At 34.7% G+C, this 18094-nt stretch overlaps 1 long non-coding RNA gene across 1 annotated transcript; it reads left to right on the top strand.

Annotated features, from left to right (window-relative positions):
- The first annotated feature begins 977 nt into the window (after positions 1 to 977).
- Positions 978 to 16273, top strand: LOC118695560 (uncharacterized). Its single transcript, XR_004981546.1, has 4 exons — positions 978 to 1045; positions 1400 to 1451; positions 12874 to 12928; positions 15420 to 16273. It is a non-coding gene; the product is annotated as an uncharacterized LOC118695560 (long non-coding RNA).
- Positions 16274 to 18094: the final 1821 nt, after the last annotated feature.

Raw genomic sequence — 18094 nt, 5'->3', positions numbered from 1 at the left:
TTCTTTTATACTCCATTCTTTTTCATTACAGGATTCATTTGTATATGAATTGCAGTCTTCAGTTTTTACAAACATCACTATTGTTTGTAAAGAATTTTCTAACATAACCCAGACTGTAGGGAAATCTGATGTTTATACCAAGAAATGGTATTTAGTGGATATAGGAAAGTAAGAAGTGCCACAAGTATAATGGTTCTTCACACTGACATAGAGTTTACTGCAAAAGTAGTTGTAATGAGCTACAGTTTTACGATACAATAACAAAGACAAGTTCCAAATCTAGTGGCCAATACAGATTCATAAACAGGCATAGATGCATGCACTAAGTATCATAAAGTGTAAGCCAAGAAGGCATGTTTGGCTTACGAATGTGATACAGAGCAGAAGACAGGCTTCAAAGACATCATGCATAATAGTGAAACTGGTTCTGACTCTCTTAAAAGTTATTCACCCAGAAGTGGAAACAAATAGCTTAGCAAAGGCCATGCAGCAGGAACTGGCAAATAGAGTTTGGAGGAGTTTTTGGGTGATGATGCCTGTAACTCCTAGATTTGGCCAATAGCCTCTTTACCTGTGAAAATCTGTATTGATGCAGAAAACATTTCAGTCCTTGATGACATGGAAAACATGGCTACTTGCTTCACTTGTCAGATGAAAACAGGCGGAGTTGGGGAGGGAGACTATGATCTCAACACCAAAAAACCAAGAAATTTAAAATTGCACATTAGCATTCAATTGCCTGCATTAATTGACTTATTTAATGGATAAAGGACATATTACAATATTTCTCAGTACCAACTTGCTCTTTGTGTAATAGTCATATAGCACAGGCTTTCAAACTTTCAGTAACAGATTAAGTTTTTGAAGAATCTGCTACCTAACTGCTTCCGTTTAGTCACATAAATTTGCTGAATTTTCTCAGCTCTCAATTAGCAAAGAATATAGAGTAGATTCATATTTTTATTGTGATCCACAGAGTACTGAACACATGTAAAGACTTTTGTTTATATTCCTAGAAGAGACTTGGAATCATAAAAATCTGTCTGTAAGTATTTACTTTTTAACTCTATACTTCTTGCCAGAGGAAAACAGGAAATCTTTCTGACAGAATTTGTCAGATTTCAGTTTCTAATGGAAACCTGTGTAATGCAGGTTTTGTAATAACTCATATTAATTAATCATTCAACTTTTCTGAGAAAGATTTCTGAAGATGCAAAGCAATTAGTGACTTGACTGAGTCTTATTCATTAAGTTCAAGCTGAGTGCTTAATTCATACTGTGAGGAAATAACAACCACAAGGTTCTAATATGAGACTTGCTTAATTCTTCCAGGCTACACTGAGATCTTTAGATGAAAGTATTGTAGTACATTGTTTAATAAATTAACTGATTTTTTCAGGCCAACAGAAATTGTTGCATTTTGTTTGCTTGTTTGCGTCACTTCAGTAAATGTAAGTAACAAACAGATGCCTGTGAAAAATATTTCTGTTAAGGAATAAATATTGACATCAGTTGTATCCTGTTTATTATTATTTTATTTACTTTGGTTGAGGCCTATAACACAACATTTTGATTCAGGAGCAGGCTAATTTTGCTTGTTCATGTATGTAGTCTTATTGCTGTGATTAAAAATTTTTCAGCAAGGTTTTTATATTAAGTTTGTTACATAGGAACTGGAACTGGAACAGTAATTTAAAAATCATTCTGCTTGTAGTCAAATGTTGCAACCTTTCAGATGAGACAGTAGAATCACAACACACAAGCCAGAGGGAATGAAAATTACATACTTCTTTATCAAGTTGTATACGTACCTCCATAATGATCAACAATTCCCTCAACTACATTTAGTTTTAGTTTAAACCAGAAGACATAGTAACTCTTCTGCTCTTAAATGATCAAATATATAAATGCTCAAAATTCCATTCAGTCTTTCTGTGGCAGTAGGTATGAATGGTGCACAGCTATCTTCCAGGCTTGTGTGTAAAAATGCATTAGCAGGTTATTCACTTTTATAATAAAAGTGTCTGGTAGTATTCATCACTTATCTGGTGAGTTTTATGCTTTGGAAAAATTAGAGTTTAGGTTGTAACCAACTTTTGTATCATCTATTATACCATTTTTATTCAGTAGTACAGCTTTTGCAAGTATGCTTTCCTGTTCAACTATTTGACTCTGTGACATGCTTCTAGACATTAACTAGTGGTAGTTCTACCCATTCACATGAATTTACACATTTTAATCCTCTGATGGCATCCTTGTAGTGAGCAAAAATACCACAACTAAAAATTTTCCCAGCTTTTTATTGACATGTCTGAATACATGATGATTAATGGTGCATTAAATGTGATGTTTCCCAGCCTTTTAGGCATATGATGTGGCACAGTCAAGTATCAACAATATTATGATTCTCTTGTCATTAAAGATCTGGCAAGAGACTTGGTCTGCTTGATGTTTTGCTTATTAGATAGATACTGCCATAGAGGCACCTTATACTTCACAGTCATTTGTTCCTAAACATGTAGTGGGAAGACACAAATGTTGTTAACTATGATTCTCATGGCAAAAAAAAATGCATAAAGGAGTTAGTAATGCATTAGCAGAATATAAAATTATTATGAATGGGAGTTCAGCAGAATTTTTGAGATACATTTTCTTGATTCTATATGATTAGTCACATTATCCTAGGATTGCATTTAAAATCTATGGAGCTGTGTGTGAGCATTTTTTTTAACCACGTATTTCTCTAGAAGAATTGATGACCAAGGTAAGTAAAGTTTTCTAACCTTCACTTTCTTAATGAGAACTTCAGACTATAAGAAACCTTCAAAATGCATAGTAAAGCTATACATGATTTTTCTGTCTTAAGGGAAGACACATAAATGACTATAAGAGTACTTTTATGAGAAATACAATGGCCAATTTTCAGTAGATAGATTATTCAGATTATTCAAAAGTAGAGAGGAGGAATTTATTTTAATATAAATAAATTCTTAACAATACTGTCTGCTTTGACAAAATAAGATAATTCCTGATGTGTCTGGATGTATTTTAAAATACCATCCATTGTGTGAAATATATTGTATTCAACAAATTACCTGGTTATATATGCATCTAGAAACTCTAATATAGGGGTTTGTTGTGGAAAATATTGAAATGTTTTTATTTGTAAATGTTTGGGATTCACACCCTTAAAATAAATAAATAAATAAGTGAATGTGTAATTTTAATTTCGTGTAATGTTAGCAATAAAATTATATTTATCCAATATTCTGGTGTCCCAAGTTACTTGCCTTCCAGGCATTTGATCATTGCAGGAAAAAGCAATACACAAGTCAGTGATAAAACTCTTGAATTGCACTATTGTGAACTTATCTTAAGAAAAGAATCATATCAAGAATCATAGGGTTGCCTTTCCTTCTGTTTCCACAAGGAAACATAGAAAATGCTTTCTATTAAAAATGTGAATGAATTTTTGCCATTAAAATGTGTGTTTATTTTAATTTTAAAGAGAGTACTAAAAAGTGCTGGAAGGGTCAGAAATTTGCTGGATTGAAATAACCACCTGAAGACTGTGCATAACTGAAATTTTTTTGTCCTGTTACAGCAGGCCTAGTTCAGAATAGGAAACTGAGACATAAATGGAAGTCTTCAGCCTTAGCAAATAGGGAGTTTTATAAACATGTCTTTCTGAAATATTATTTCCAAAAACATACACATAGAGGACCTGAAATGTTTAGCCATAACCTTCCTCTGCATTTTGAATTTATAATGAAATGTGAGGCACTGCAATTTAGAATGAGTAGGGAAATTTCACTGCAATTATGCAGTGGTCTGTCACTACAGCAGCAGTAATGCCATATGGTACTAGTGATTCATAGCTTCTCATTTAGACCGAGGCTTGCGTCATGTACTGTGCTGCATACTTCCTTTCTTTTCAAGTATGCTTTTTTCGGTTTATTGTTGACTGGGAAGTGAAGCTGTTCCCGATATATTCATAAGGAAACATCCTGTACAGGAAGATTTGTTTTATTTTACATACAGCTGCCAATATACTTTAAAGTTGCTGGTGTCCTCACTAGTTTTTTTTCTTTCCTTCCTAATCTAAATTGATGTTTAGGCTCAGTTTGTGAGTCAGGCCTGCTTAGAGAAGGTCACCTGAGGCTCACAAAAATTACTGAAAGTTGAAAGAGTTTTAAAAGCTCATCTCAATCAAGAGGTTAGAGACATCTATTTATTGATCTGTATGCAGCTAAAATACATTAAAATCCCAAATACAAACTAATTATGCTCTTCTTCTTTTGCTAATATGAACAGCTACATTACAACAAGAAGTAACCATGTGCTTTAGATGGTGACATCAAAGCTCCTGTGAGATTTAAATTTCTGCTTCCAGAGATGCCACAGACAAGAGTTTCTAGTGACAAAAAGCTTAAGACTCACAAATGTATGACCATACTGTTACTAGGATGCTATTTTTTACTTAAATTCTCTATCTCCTTCCAGCTGCTACAGGTCCTTCATGTCAATATGTCATTCTTTTCTTGCCATTCATGAGAGTGTGATGAACTGAAGCTTATTTCTTTATCATGGGACAAGGTGGGGGAAAAAAGTATTATATTCTGATGCTGTACCTAAAACGTCTTTTGCTTTGCTGTTATATTGTGTCTGAAAAAATCAGAGGAATACTGATTCTTCAGGATTATGTACCAGCCATTTAAAAATTCAGAGTGATTTTTCTAAAGAGAAAATTTTTGGGGCAGAACAGGTACACCTCATCAGCAACACTCAAATACATCCAACATCGCCCCAGTACAGAAACTGTTTGTGAGAGTAGGTTTGAATTGAGAATTTCCTGGACCTATTCAATCTTGGACAATTTCCTGAAACTTTGAACAATAATACTAGTTATGACAAGATGTTCTTTTTCTGGCTTGAACATGTGTCTAATGGAAACTAGACTGGAGACCATGCAAATTAGTACCAATCAGTTATTAGTCCCCAGAGCTGGAACACTTGAAACAGTTGTTTGAAGAAGTGTTCTTTCTCTTGCAACTAATGCTTATATTTCTCAGTGTTCTTTAGGCATATCATTATTTCTGGTTAGCTGAAACTGTTGAAATTGAAAGGCCCTCTTTTTATTCAAATGTTTCATTCAGCTTAAGTCAAGGAGGATTACTGAGCTGAAAAGATTTTAAAGCGATAGTTTTTATAGAGATCTGTTCAGATAATTTTGGATTTTGCAATTTTCTGTATCTCTTTGCTCATTCATGGATTTTTTAGGCAAACAAAAAATCATTGTCTATAATTTTAGAAGCATTTAATACTGCAATACTGCGTTTCCATGAAGATCACAAAGAACAGCTTTTATATTTGTGCAAAATGCTAGACACAGCTTTCCTTTTCTTAGGACATTTTCTGGGCAGACTGTATGTCTGTGCTGTAAATAATACATGAAATATTTGTCAAATTAAATGCATTAGAAAACAGAAGAAGAGGAGTTTACCAATATTTCTTTCCAAGTAATCTTATATGCATTTTAATGATGTTCTTTCAAGTCCTTCTAGGTTTTGTTTATCTGATTATTCTGCTTTCTTCCTCTCAACTTTTTTGTCTGCCAAGACACTGTCATATTAACCACATCTTTGATTTAGTTCAAAATGAAACAACCCATTTAATTGCTGCATAGCGAGTTATGCGTCTCTGCATGATTACAGAAGGAAGTCTACAAGAGAGGGAGACCACAACTATTTTCTGTGCATGCAAACTTTCGCGAAAATCCTTGAAGAAACATTTTTTCAGAAAATAATTTCAAACTGATTTCAGACTTTCAAGTTATTTCAGTACTAAGTATTGAGGGGTTGTATTTTTTTTATTTTTGCTGATGCAAGAACTATGAACTAGAATTTCCAATGACTTTTGGTCTACTTTTGTTGTGCTTCATGAAGGAAAATCAAGCTTCACTTGAGTGTGATTTTACCATCCATTGTCATAAGTAGTAAAGCTTCCAATATACTCATTCCTCAATGGAACAATGAATATAAGTAATTTAGAGCTATGATTTCACTGAACTGAGAGAGGAAATTTAATCTATGAAGGGCAAGAAGGTGATAAGTACTTTCTATTGTCTTGCATAGAAAAATGAAATAGATGAAATTACAAATCTCTTGAGTAAAACACTCCCTGCAAAGTTAGAGAAAAGATCACAATGAAAGCTTACTGTAACCTGACAAGCATATGCTCTGAGTGGGTTTTTTTCTCTTTTTCTTTTTCTTTTTCTTTTTCTTTTTCTTTTTCTTTTTCTTTTTCTTTTTCTTTTTCTTTTTCTTTTTCTTTTTCTTTTTCTTTTTCTTTTTCCTATTCCCTTTCCTTTTCCTTTTCTTTTCTTTTTTCTCTTTTTTCTTTTTTTTTCTTTTTTCTTTTTTCTTTTTTTCTATTACACAATCTCAGTTGAGTTATCATAACATAACTGAAAAATTTGGTTAATAGACAGGACAAAACAGGTGTAACTATGCTAATTTGTCTTTGCTAAAGTTTGAATTCCATAAGGCTTTACACACTGTGTGAGCAGGACTTCTGTTGTCAGATGCAATTTCATGGTGTTTTTCTTCAGCCAACTAACATAAATTTTGGGGAAGAAAATCTGGTTGTCTGTGAGCAAAGAGAAATAACTAACGTGTATACTCTCTTTAAGTACTCTGACAGCCCTAGACTCTAAAAGTTTGTATGCTTTTTCTGGGCAGTAGATTTGGTCACATTACATGATGCAGTGGTTATAGTTTGAAATATTGTATGCACCTTAGTGCTCAAGTGAAGTTTGGATAAAGAATATGGCAGTTTGAAAACGGGAGCAAATAGATACAGTGACTTATTGGCTATGTAGCTTCACATGTTCCCTGTCACAAGAGAGCATCACAACCACAAATACTGCCTGTGCATGCTCTCTTGTTTATCGTTCTGCTGAGAGGGAGAGCATTTATTTTCAGAGGATCTCCATTTACAATATCGCATGCTCAGAGCAAGTGAGGACAAAGGGAAAACTGATACTAAGTACATGCTGTTCATATCTGCTCCAAGTGTAACTATTTTCATATGCTGCAGCAACACACTCCCTTACTGAAAAATACAATGACTCATTTAAAGGAACAAAATAAGGATCTATAACAGAAACATACTTCCCTGAGATGGTTAAACAATGCCTTAGGCTTGAAAGAGCTTGACTTTTCTTTCATAGGTGGACTAGTTGTTAACTTTGTGGACTAAATTAAGAAAATAATATTTTGCAGATTGGAGTTTATACTTTGCTCTCCAGATTTTAGTTACTTAGACATAGCATAAAAAGGAGAGCAACAGATGCCAGAAAAGCTCATTAGTTAGCTGAATGTGTTTATTGCAATATTGTGGGTCAACCACTGAAACTAAGACTTTTATTCAAATTCAAAATTATATTTAGTATTGGAATAGAAGTTGAATCATTTAGGAATTCCTAAACATTGTCTCTAACCATTGCTTTGCATCTGCTGATGTCAAAATATTTGTTTTTTATATATTTTTCATGTACTCATAACTCTATAGACTACTGTTGTACAGTTATATAGTTTCTTAGCTAACTACCCTGTTAGGTTAGACAAACATGTTCCTGGAATCTTATTCTAATTATGCTTCTTCAGTGAACCAAGGCCATGTCACTTTCCCATGTATTTAGACATAGTGTGAGGTTAGAAGCAAGGGGAAGCCTTCAGCAGGGGGCCAAAACAAGAGGGGAATGACTTCATTAACTATACTTCCACACAATTTTTGTCAATTATGCTAATTTGCTAAACCTAAAAAGTAGGTTTATACCTACTTTTCTAGGTATAAATCATATCACTGTACGTTCCACCATAAGTACACCTGGAGGACCTTCAATAAATGGTAACTGCTTTTTATCATTCTAATCTTGTTTGGCTTGTGATTTTAGGGCTGAAAAGGCATCACTGCTGATTATTTAATTCAAGCCTTTTCCTTACCGCAGTATGAAATACTACCACTCATACAAGGATGAAAAGGCTTGGCTTTCTTCAGTGTGTATTTTATGATTTGGTTTATGATTTGGTTCTAGAAGTCTTGTAGCCTGTAGCTTAATTTAATGTCTCGTTTTGAAAGACAGATTTTATTAGATTTAATTATTTGTTTCATCTAAAATGGAAGTTATTTTTATTATTAACTGATCTACTTATTGCATTAAGTACAAATCAAAAGTTTACTTCTTCTGCATCTCAGTAATGTTTTATCATAATTCTTTTCATCTTCTATGTTTTTAAATTTCCTCTTGTATTAAGTAACTGAGGTTCAACATTGAAGTTTGTAAGTGAAATGTAATAAAGTTTTGTGCAGAAAGTTGAGGAGCAATTTAAATTAAACTTAGGCTGTCTCATATCTTTTCACCAATTTTGAACCAAAATATGGCTGAAATGCTTTAAAGTTGCATTTAGACTTGAGTAGTATGGTCAGCTTTGCTCTAGGAGAAGATGGAAAGGAATGTTTTTTAATGTTGCAGGACATGTGCTAATTCCCATTGATTCTTACAGCTTGTGGCTGGGAATGAGGGCCTTCAAGGAAAATTCTCAAAATATCCTAAAAGGTCTACCTCTGCTCCTGAGGTATTTTTGGTTTGATGGGAAGTCAAAGGTAATGTCATACTAGTCCCCCATGTGACTCTTTATCCCTTGAGTCCCATAAACTGGTTTAACTCTCATTCACTCATATGAGTTAAGTGGATAAATCCCATGAATTCTTTCAAAGTCTCAAAGCAAAAATTCATTTTCTTCAGATAAACATCCAGACTTTGAACTTGTTCTTAACCTTCTAATGTGAGCTTCAACCATGAAAATCACAGAAGTCTCCCCTATTTTTTTTCTTTTATTTCTATGTTTAGCTGGGTAAGGAAAATCCAAAAATCTTCAGCTACATGCACATTGTAAGAAAACCGTTGACATTTTCAGGAAATTGATTGCCGAACTTCATGAATTGGAAAAGTACTGCCAGTCAAGTAGTGCCTGTCACCACTCAGCACACTCCCCACCTCTAGCCATGCATTGGTCCCTCCTTACAAGTTACTGCCTCATTACACAGGGGGGACATGGCATCAAACCCCGGCATTGCTACTTTAAAGATGGTGTTATTGGCTTGAACTGCTTTTGTGGTAGTAGGATAAGGGCACAGGACGTGTGTGTATGGTTAGGTCTCTGACAATCTTGAATACTGAAAACAGCTGAAACTATTACTTTCCCCAGCTGTCTGCCTTAGCCACTTCTGGACATTGCCATTCCAACTAGGTATGTCTCATCCCATCATGAACCATAATACACCAGGCTGAAAAGTGCAGGAGATGATTGACAAAAGGATCAGATATCTATGCCTCAGTGGCAGCATCCCTCTCAGAAGGGCAGGGTGGGTGAGTAGGAGCCATAAGTGTTTCAAACTGCTGGTTTTATCTATCACAGACGATGTGACAAGCTTCTTAAAGTATTATAGTAGAGGTTCGCTTCAGTGCAGGAAAATCAAAGTATTAGTAAACTGAAATGTTTTGAAGTTCTGACCAGTAACATGCTGCTACTTGACTGGTAAGCTTGTGTATGAGTATATAATTCACATTGCTGCTTCTTTTCATGGTACAAGAAAGAGTGTTCTTGGCAAAGCTGGGATTCCCCAACATCACAAGAATTTATATGGTATCTTTCCTAAATGCAGTAAACAGCTCCCTGCAGTTTCCAGTTAAAATACTTATCTTTGATGAACTATAGTTTATTTTACTTTACTTATGTCGATCTAGAATGGAACAATAGAAAACTGTAATAATTACTGCAATTTATTTTTCAAATCTTTCCTATGGTACTGTTGCAAGAAGGACTATGTCAAGTTAGTGGTAATTAAAATCAAAAATGCAAGCAGTCAGCTTGGTTTATGGTACTTTGCTGTAATAAGTATTCTTTCATTTTTTGATACTGAGCAAAATACAAACCAACAACACAGACATTAAATGAGTATTGCCAGAATTGAGAGAATAAGTTGTTTACAAAACGAAAACATGCTGTACTCTGATTCAGATTTACATCACTATTCTCCAGAAGGTGTAATTGCTTCAGAAAGTTTAGTCAGAATTCCTAGGCTCCTGAAAATCTGTTTGTTGAAGAAAAATGTAAGATCATTGATTGGCTGGTATTTATTTTCTGGCTTTCTAAACCATTCCATTGCTACTCAAGGATTTGCATTACATGCTGCTCATATCGATTGCAGTGAATTTATGTGGAAGAGCTTTCAGATTCTCAGTTGTGTAGGACAGCAGTGATTTGTCATCACAGACCTAATTTTGACTATTCTGTAAACCAAGTAAAAACTTCTCTGACTAGGTAATCAGTACAGGTGCAGTATGTGGTACTGGTGTTTCTGTATCACAGGAATGGCCTGCTGCGCATGGATTTTATAGACAGTCACTTTGCAGTCAATGTCCATCTGTACTTCAGTTCAACAAGTTGTAGATTTATTGCATATGAGACAACATACTGCACTGAACATGTCCTACAGTTTATCTACTCATATTTGTTTCTCCTTATTGGTGGAAAGGGATTGGGTAAAACTGTAAGGGGAGCTAACCCATTTTAGAGTGTCCACCTCTTAAAATTCTCTTAAACCAAGACACTATTGCAGTGGTTTTACTGAATTTAGACAAAACTCTCATAAGAGAGTTTGGTCAGTGACTTGATCTTCCTATTTGATGGGAAAAAATTTGTGTTCAAGTACATTACATAATCTAGGTTTTATTCCCTTAAGTTTCTATTAATGTGAAATAAAAGATTGAGTTAGCATACATCATCAAACTTTATCTTTGAAGGTTCATAAATCCTCAGAGATAGGTTAGAAGTATATTTTATTTACTTATCTATTTATTGAAATTACTCACTGCTTCTAGAATCCTAAGTCATTGGCATTGAAGTTGATATACTGACCTAATGTATTGCTGTTGCATTCATGCTCATCATTGTATCGGAGGAGCAGACAATATGAAAATAGGAATTTTGACTTTGTCAAGTTGCCAGTATGTATTTTTTTTCTAATTTATATTTACAGGCCCTGAAAAGAAATTTTCGTCAATGTGTATGTATTAAATACCCACTCAGCAAATACTTTGACATTGCACAATGAACTATTTTGTTGGGTTTTTAATTTGCATCTATTCATCACAAATAATTTATTTGAAAGAAATACTTATACGTGATCTTGTCATTCAGCAAAACATTTGCAAAAACTACCTACAAGCAATCCAATTTCAACTCACAGCTTGCTACATGCGACCATGTGTACAGTACACATGTTATAGGTTAAGATGCCTGATGCATAAACTGCATCATTGTTTCTTATCTCAATATCTTGTCCTAATATGTTTGATATTCCCCTACTCATGGAAGGGGGAATATCAAACTGTTTATACTGTATATTTGAGTAAGTTTTCTCAAGATCTGCTGCAAATTAGATTAGCAAACCTGTCTTTATATTTTCAAAACAAGAAGTACAGTTACTTACTTGATTAAATATGGCTTCCCACATAGAACAGCTCATTGTTTTTGTTAGACTGATTATTTCACACAGAATATTCAGAGTAGGAAGAGACCCACAAGAGTCACCGAGTCTGACTCTTAATTGAATGGCCCACGCAGGGATCAAACTCACAAACTTGACATCAGTAGCTCTCTGTTCTAACCAACTGAGCCAATCTGAGGGTGGAAATTACTTTTACTATATGAAAATAGGGTTAAAAGCCATTACACAGGCTGATAGGTTTAATTCTTTCTCTATCTATTTTATCTATATTATAGTATTGTTCTGTAGAGAGTCTATGTATTCAGAGTTGCAGATGGAGCTATTTATATTATATAGGTGAAGACTATTGATATTTATGTATTATATTTTGAGCCTTAGAAGTCAGAAACAAAAATCCTAAAATATTGGAATGGTAACAACTTCCCCTGGTGCTTTTCTGTGTGTATTAAAATATTTGTTTTTCTGTTGGCTGTACTTGAAGCTGGGTGAATTGAAGTATGGTGTTATGGTGGCTATACATAAACCTTGATTATATCCTCTTTCTTGGAAAACAAAACAGAAGAATTCTGTAAGAAAATTTTTAATTGTTTGCTGTGTGCCTTGGCTTGGATTAAATTAGTTCAAAGGATAATTTCAATATTTCATTCTATATTTTTATCAATGCAGTGTTGGAACACATTAAAAAATAAAGATTATTTTTTCCCCCTAAAATATGTCATATCGGAATATAACATTTTTATCTGGAGAATATTCTTGATTGAAAATCATCTATGATGTTTTGAGTTCAGATTTTATTATTTACAAATATTCACAAGTATAGTGACCAAAAATGATTTAGTTTTTATTTATATTTGCAAGAGAGATTGGCTTCCAATAGTATTCTTTCATTTTACAAACTTTAGTTTAAAGAACCCTCTTTCTTGATGCATGATACTTCAGCAACTGTAGTGAATTATAGTAACTTGCTACTAATTTATTTCAAAAGTTAATGATGTGCATTTATGCACTTTGTAGTTTAAGTTTGTATGTAGTCAAGCAGAGGTCAGTAAAACTTTTCCTTTTACTCAAGTCTACAATGATATAAGGGTTTTTTAAATCTCATTTCAAGATTAGATGGGCACCATCTGCTACTCTTTATTTTCATTCTATCTGCTAACACAAAACTATGAAGTCTTGTCACATCCAGGATGTTTTATCAAAACAGGCAATTTCTGAGAATACATACTGGAAGCAAAATAATCTGGGAAACAATCCAAAGACTTAATTTTTTTTCTCCTTTTCCTTAATATTTATCAGGATCATCTTCTCTGACTTGGATACAAAGTAGAAGGCTGAAGCCCTAATATTGAAGGTCTGTGAAAATTGTGGAATTTTTTTATCAGACAGTGGAGATTTTCACTTAGAGAAAGAACAAAAAAGAAGTAGATTGTTCTTGGTAAATGATGTCTTCTTCAAAGGAAATTGATCTGTTTTCACTTCTCTCTTGATAAATCATTGTCTTTTATAGACATACAAATTATATGGACAAAAAAATCTTAACCTTGAGTTAGGAAGTAGAGTGCTCTGAATTCTGAAAGGGAGCAATTTGGAAAGCTATCATACCATTATTCTGCATGTTCTGATGACACTTAAGAATATATACATACATATATACAAGTATAGGTAGTACATAAATATTACATATATATATAAGTACTACATATGTATACAACTATGTAAGAATACCATAAACAATCTGATTTAAGATGCTAGTTAACCCAAGAGGTAAATGTATGATTTGAAATTAATTTTAGCTTGGACTTAAATAATTAATTCATGTTCTTGGTATTGTTATGCTATGGAAATGTGCACCTACCGCAAGACAAGATTAATGTAAATAAAGGTTGGGTTTTTTTTAAATAATGCATTTATGCCTATAAGTATTTACCAAAAATCATTGAATTATCTTCTGAGCTGATTTGGTAACCAGTATCCAAAGCAGTGTGTTTCAACATGAAAAAATATTATGTTTAAATTGTCTATTATGAACAATTCAAGATAGCTTAGAGGTTTCCTGAGTCACAATGGAATATAAGCTGTGTAAGGCTTTTCTTCTGGAAAGCTTCCTTGGCTCTTTTTTTGTTTTTTCCTTTTTTCTTTCCTATAACTATTTACGATGAAAGGATGAGACTAGGTGTGTCAAAATGTAGTAAACTTCATCATTTTAAACAGGGAGTAAAGACTGGTAAAAGATATGCAGGACTATGAATGTCATTCCAAGGAGAGTCTATGTCTACAAAATTTCAGCATCTGAAAGAGCTAATGTTTAAAATTAAGCCAACTTTAATATAAAGAATAAACTAGTGAGTAAATGAATGTTTTTTTCTAGGATTTTTGTTCTCACCAGTACATATCAAATAATTCTACCTTAAGATATTTCTTTTAAAGTTTTGGTCTACAGTGTTAAATCAAAAGAATAAGTATGCACAATGTAGCATATGCCTTACGACCTTTCAGAATATTCATACACAGTCCAGTTTCTCAAAACAGGTACATTTAGCAGGTGCTAAAACATTATTAGATCATGCTTAAAAGAGAAGAGAAAAACTATGAACAGGTATAGGCATAGCTGTCAGTGAGAATATGTGCTGGATTGTTTTCCTGTTATCTGTTACAGTATAGTGAGAAATGAGGGAAAAAATAATAAATTGCTCATATTTTTTGATCACTGAAAATTCAGCTTCTTCTCTTAACTACAAACATGATTAAAATATATTCTTCCGCTACCTCTGCACAATTTAGATTTCTGCACTTTAAAATAACCTTTCATTTTCGTCCAGACCGTTCCAGAAAAAACATTCCTGGAAGAGTGCAACTAAGCAAGAACTTTACAGTTGCAATGACAGTGACATGTTTTTAAATGACAGGTTATAGGCAGGTGGGGTCAGTCTATTCTCTCAGCAACAGGATGAGAGGACAGAGTCTTAATCTGTCCGATGGGAGATTTAGGCTCAACATTAGGAAGAAGTTCTTCACAGGAAGAGTGATTGGGCATTGGAATGAACTGCCTAGGGAGGTGGTGGAGTCACTATCCCTGGAGGTGTTTAAGGAAAGACTGATTAAACACTTAGTGCCATAGTCTAGTTGGCAAGGTGGTGTTAGATCATAGGTTGGACTTGATGATCTCAAACATCTTTTCCAACCTAGGTAATTCTATCATTCTATGATTCTGTAAGTGCATAACTTCTATAATGTTTCCTTAGAAAAGAATGTTTGCAGCTCACCTTAACAAGTAACATATATATTTAATTTCCAGAAACGAATCTCAGTGCATTAGCATAAGCTTCCGAAGAATTTGAATTCCTTTTCCTAAAATTAAAAATTGGAATGAGGACTTTTAACCTTGATAATCACTCAAGACCTTTCACTTAAGAGTTAGGCTTCACAGAACGTAGGTATTGTTACTTACCTATAATTAAAAACAAACTAAGGAAACTATTTTGGGTCATTCTAGAACAAAATAACTTAATGCACTTTTTTCAATAAACTGAAAATTTAATTGCAAACAGTAGTTTTTCTCTAATGGAATGTACTCTGGCCCCGAGGAAAAAGTATTTCCAATCCAGCAGTGAGATTTTAAATACTTTTTATTACTAACTACATTCATAATGCAGGGGGAAAAAACAACCAACAAATCACCAAAATAACAACTTTACACCAGAAGTTGTTTTGAGTCAAGAAATTGAAAAGTTTTCCTTAAAATTCAAAGCAGAATTTTAACCTTTATTAGAAATTGATTTTTTTTTTCCCAAGTAAAGGACAATCAGTTAAAATTCATTTTAATATGTGTTGGTTTTGCACAGCCTGGTTTTTGGTAGCGGGGGGCCACAGAGGCGGCTTCTGTGAGAAGCTTCTAGAAGCTTTCACCATGTCCTGCAGAGCCAGTCTCTGATGGCTCTGAAGATGGACATGCTGCTGGCCAAAACTGGGCCAGTTAGAGAGGCTGGTGATGCCTCTGTGATAACATATTTAAGAAGAAAATCAAAATGAAATGCACACAGTTTTTTCCTAGCCAGAGAAGAGAATGTGAGAACATGTGAAGGAAACAACATGGAGACACCAAGGTCAGTGAAGCAGGAGGGGGAGGAGGTGCTCCAGGCACCAGAGCCAAGATTCCTCTGCAGGCCATGGTGAAGACCATGGTGAAGCAGCTGTGCCCCCGCAGCCTGTGGAGGTTCAAGGGGGATGCAGAGATCCACCCACACCCCATGAGGAAGGTGTTCACTCTGGAGCATGGGATGCCTGGAGCGAGAGACCCAGTGGAGAGAAGAGGTCCCTGCTTCCAGGCTGGAGCAGCCTGTCCTTGGAAGACTGTATCCCACGGAGGAGTGACCCACACTGCAGCAGTTTTGGGAGGACTGTCTGCCTGTGGGAGGGACTCACATTGTGGCACTTTTGGGAGGACTGCTGCTCATGAGAGTGGACCCACACTGGAGAATTTCACAGAGCTGTGCCCATGGGCTCACAGGGGAAGGACTCCTCTCCCTGAGCAGCAAAAAATCTTGGGTGATGAACTGATTCCCTGTCTCTGTGCATTGTTGGCAGGAAGGAGGGAGGGCTTGGGGGAAGAGAAGCTGTTTTAAAGGGTTTATTTCACTTCTCATTATCCTCCTCTGATTTTGTTAGTAATAAATTCACTTTGTATGTTTAAGTTGGACCTGTTTTGCCCTTGTAGTGTTTTCTCCTGGTCTTGATATCTCAACTCACAAACCCTTCATTAATTTTCTTTCTCTCCTCTACCTGGCTGTGGCATGGGAGGGTGAACAAGAGGCTTTCATGGGTGCCTGGCATTTGGCCAGTGTCAAATCATAACAGAAGTAAAGAAAGACTGAGAGGGCCTATAAGATTCTATATGCTAGTCCATTTATTTTGATTCATGCAAAAAACACTGCAAGAGCAATCAGATGAATTCTTTGTCATTACCTGGCAGAAAACAAGGAGTATACATGGCCAAAATTGTGTCAAGTCTAATTTTCATCTTGAATATGATGGTAGGCTGGTAGGTGAAGGAAAAGTAAGGATATTTTGCATCTTATCCATTTTTGTTATTTTAAGAAAACTATATAATCTTAATGAAATTTGTGTTTAAGGCACATACATATTGTTGTTGAACACAAGTAGTTACCAATAGTTTACTATTCACATGGGTCTGTCCTGGATCTGCTCTTCATTTAATAGACATTGAGCTAGAGTTTGTGGAAATTGTATTTGTTCATGGGAGGAACCCCAGAAATAGGCAAGGGTAAGAAAACCTTGAAATTAAACTTCTCTGCATTGGAGGAACTAGGAAAATACAATGCAATTCAACAGGGAAAAGTGCAATACACTTTGGACAGATGTCATAGTTTAACCCCAGATAGTAACTAATTCAGTAAACCTAATTCTCTTAAAATTGTGGCTTTACCCAATGTCATTTGAATATCTGGAGTAGGACCTAACTTATGGAATTGAATGAAGCACATGTAAATCAAAGTATATATTAAGTTTTGGTGGGGTTGGCACCATCATAAAAGGCACCTCTTGACTTTCCCAGAGGAGGTGGTCAATTAATGTTAAAAACCATTTACTGATATATGTTTCCAAATTAGCATTCTATTTACAAGTTCCTTTGCTATTCATTTTCCATAAGCATTCGGGTGGCCCACATTATTTATGGAGCATTTAGAAATCCTGGAAAATCCTTAAATGTTTAGGATCTCTGACAGTATGATGAAGGGTTTCAGCTTGTTCCCTCTGGGGTTTAGACTGATATTCAGTCTAACCAGACATTGCCTCTTTAATCAAGGAAAATTCCATTTGTGTCAGTGGATTTTTTTCCTGAGTACAGCTAGATTTGACTCACTAAAATGAAATAATTGTCTTTTTTTGGTTTCCTATGGCTAGACAAATAATCTTGCTCATGCTTACTTATGCATTGTGTGATCCCATCAACTTCAGAGTGGTTGTTTATTCAGTTGAAGTTTGCATTTGCTATGAGTCTGATTAACCAGATGTAGTTTCTATATGTGATACAAGTGCTGTGCCTAGTCATCAGATCTCCTTCTACATGCCAATTAAAAACAATTACAAATAAAACACATTATTGATTTCTTTGAAAATAAAATAAGTTTGTCACTTTCTTATATTTGCTCTTTTGTATGACATCTTTATCTTGCTAGGTAGCTGCTACTTTGTTAACATGGTCAATACAACTTCTCCAAATGTCACTAATGAATTCTTCTGAAATAAATTGTGAAGAGGCTTTCAGCACTTTCAGACACTAGCCATTAAGAGCTGGCACTAAAATTTACACTAAAAAACTGTATGTATAACAATAGGCAGAACAAAAACTACTATTACAATTACTACTACATTGCGTGCAAAAGAAAGGGCTGGCCATGGAGTCTTTAGTCACACAAACCCACACTCTGATACTACCCCACAGTGAAGAATTGTCGGAATTATGTTCTGTGGGAATTATTCTTGAGAAATAGTTCCA

Source organism: Molothrus ater, chromosome 1, assembly GCF_012460135.2.
Source record: "Molothrus ater isolate BHLD 08-10-18 breed brown headed cowbird chromosome 1, BPBGC_Mater_1.1, whole genome shotgun sequence".
NCBI lineage: Eukaryota > Metazoa > Chordata > Aves > Passeriformes > Icteridae > Molothrus > Molothrus ater.
The sequence above is the reverse complement of the archived record's forward strand: the minus strand, read 5'-3'. Positions and strand labels throughout refer to the sequence as shown.